Genomic DNA, 3,203 nt, shown 5'->3' with positions numbered 1-3,203 from the left:
ATTTGGGCCAGTTCTGGGGGTATTTGGGGCCGTTCCGGGTGTTTTCAATGCCAGAATTCCAGCGGGACGCTTTGGAAAGGGGGATTCGGGAGCCCCAACCCTTAACAAAGGGGTCAATCAACGATTATTCCCATAGAGTCCCCCCCCCCCAACAGATCCCTATGGATTTACCTGCCGCAGCCCCTCGTGGTCCAGTGCTGAGGGAGGAAAAGAGGGAATAGATCCATAAACACCAGGAAAGTTGGGAAACAGCCTCATGGAAGGGGGGGGGTACCCAATACCCCCCCCCAGGCCCAGTCCCCCCCTCTCAGCGCGAAGGCCGCTGGGAGTTGTAGTCCCCGTCACCCGCGGCCTAGGCCGCAAGCCGTACCCCAGCACTACAACTCCCGGCAGCCCCATAACCGGGGACCCGGAGGTTGAACCGGGGACACCTCCCGTTACCCTCCAGGCCCCGAAAAGGCCGGGCCCGGGCCCTAGCCCAGGCCTGCGATCGGAGCTCAGCGGCGGCAGCGGCAGGACCCCGCTCCCCCGTCCGTCCCCCCCGAGCCTCAGGGGGGGACTGAGGGGAAAAGGGGAGGGGGGGGGCGCTCACCCGGCGGCGCGAGCGCACCGGCCAATCGGGAGCCGGCGGCGAGGCGGCGGCGGCGCGGGACGGCAGCGCGGCGGCGGCGGCGGAGGGAGGGGCCTGGAGGGAGGGGCGTGGCTTCTCCGTCAGCCGTGTAGCCAATCAGAGAGGGGAAAGGGGATGTTGTTTGCATACGGGGAGGGAGGGGCGCGCTCCGCCCACGCTGGCGGCTGATTGGGCGGGTATTTGCATAAAGGGCGCGGACGGGAGAGGATCCCGCGGGTAAAGGGTGGGTGTGTGATGAGTGCGCGGGTTCTCAGCCGTATGGGAGCTGCTTTCTGCCCCATTGGACCCTATGATGGTTTGGGGGGGTCCTCTATAACCTGCCCAGGTAGGTACTGGGAGCTGCTGTGGGTCCCTTGGGAAAGACTGGAATCACTGCGGAGCAACTGGGAGTCTCTAAAGGAGAGTTGGGAATATGCCATAGCCTTTGGGGGGGGACAACTGGAGGCTACTGAGGGCAGCCCATAACCTTTGGGGGTCAACTGGGAACCCCTGGAAAGCCACTGGGAGTCCCTGGGGGCTACTGGGAATAACTGGGAAGCCCTAAAGGACACTAGGGCCTCATGGGGAGCCTTTGGGAGTAACTGGGAAGTCCTAAAGGACACTGGGACCTCATGGAGAGCCTTTGGGAGTAACTGGGAAGCCCTAAAGGACATTGGGATCTATTGGAGAGCCTTTGGGAGTAACTGGGAAGTCCTAAAGGACACTAGGACCTCATGGAGAGCCTTTGGGAGTCCCTGGGAGTAACTGGGAAGCCCTAAAAGTAACTGGGACCTCATTGAGAGCCTTTGGGAGTAACTGGGAAGCCCTAAAGGACACTGGGACCTCATGGAGAGCCTTTGGGAGTCCCTGGGAGCTACTGGGAATAACTGGGAAGCCCTAAAGGACACTGGGACCTCATAGAGAGCCTTTGGGAGTAACTGGGAAGCCCTAAAAGCAACTGGGAAGTGCTTGGGGCTCTTCTCCTTCCCCCCTTCCCTATTCCTTAACCAGATCCGTATCCTGATGCTTTTCCAGCCCCGGAACCCGGCAGCGAAGAGCAGCGGCGTTGGAGAGCGGAATGGTCCCGAACCCCCACCTCTCCCCTATCCATAGGGAATGTCGCCTTGGCGATCCCGATCCAGCCAATCCCGGGCTATCAACAAAGCCCCAAACCCGGCCCCTCGCCCTGGAATTCGCTGCTCAACCCTATGGAACGCGCCCAATGACGGCGCTCGGCCCTGCCCATTCCTGCCCGTTCCTCGCCAATCCCAAGCGGAGCCTCCTCCCCGGCTCGACCAGTTTGGAACTGGGATGTGGAGGACCCTGGGCTGGGCCGGGCCTTGGGCTGCCCGCTGGCGCCGGCGCCGGTTGGGGTTGCACCGAGGGCCAAATCCGGTCGGAATCGGGCAAATTTGGGTTGGTTTGGGGTGTTTTCTTCCCTGTTTGCTGCAATGTTAATGCATGTTTAATACGGTTTTTTCCCTTTTCCAAGGGAATCTGTGTTAAATCAGTGGGAAACTCGGGAAGTTCAAACCAGTATCAGCCCCAGTGCGGGATAGATAATGAAGGGGGGGGTTTATTCCTTCCATCCTGGGGTTTATCCCAACTTTATCCCGTTATTGGTCATGGGGAGTTGGGAATTAATGGGAGGAAATGAGCCGGTGGCACCTAAAGGATGGATTGGGGGGGGATGCAGGGACCCCTCAAGGGGGGGTGATGGGGTTCAGGCCGGGGTGGGGGAGGCGTGGTCAATGCAAATGAGGACTGAAGGGGCGTGGTGTATGCTAATGAAGGCTGTGAGATTGCCGCTCTATTGGTAAGTGGGCGTGGTGTATGCTAATAACAGAGTGAGTGCCAATCAGTTGGCATGGGGCATGGCCTCTAGCCATAGACGGGGAGAGGGCGTGGTTTATGCTAATACAGGGATATGCTAATATATGATGGAGGAGTGGCTTACACTAATACATTGCTATGGGCCTATGTTGTGTGCCCAAATAGACTTGGGGGCGTGGTCTACGCTAATATATAATCAGGTAGGCGTGGTTTATGCTAATATGCACACACAGGGTGTGTTTTATGCTAATAGATGTATGTAAGAGCGTGGTTTATGCCAATACATTGCTATGGGGCCATGGTGTGTGCTCAAACAGATTTAGGAGGCGTGGTGTATGCTAATATAGTTGCGGAGGGGCGTGGTATATGCTAATATAGACACTGAGGGGCGCGGCGCACACTGATAGGGGTCAGGGGGCGTGGCTTATGCTAATATAGGCGCTGAGGCGCTTGCGCACCCTCGTAAGGGTCTGAGGGGGCGTGGCTTATGCTAATAGAGGCGCTGAGGTGCTTGCTCACGCCTGTAAGACTCTGAGGGGGGGCGCGGCGTATGCTAATATGAGCGCGGAGGGGCGTGCCCTGCCTTTATATGGCACATGGGCGTGCCCTTCTCCATATATGGCTCGTGGGCGTGCCCTATGCTAATACCGCCCTGTGCGGGGGGGGCGGTGTTTGTGTGTGTATTTCTCACCCCCCCCACCTTTCCCTTTGCCCCCCCCATCCTTGAACCCCCCCTTTCCCCCCCCCAATTCCAGGGGTG

Source organism: Neopsephotus bourkii, unplaced genomic scaffold (assembly GCF_033783945.1).
Source record: "Neopsephotus bourkii isolate Nb327-2 ecotype Australia unplaced genomic scaffold, CSIRO-AGI_Nbou_v1 NB_1416, whole genome shotgun sequence".
NCBI lineage: Eukaryota > Metazoa > Chordata > Aves > Psittaciformes > Psittacidae > Neopsephotus > Neopsephotus bourkii.
This window is presented reverse-complemented; position numbering follows the sequence as displayed.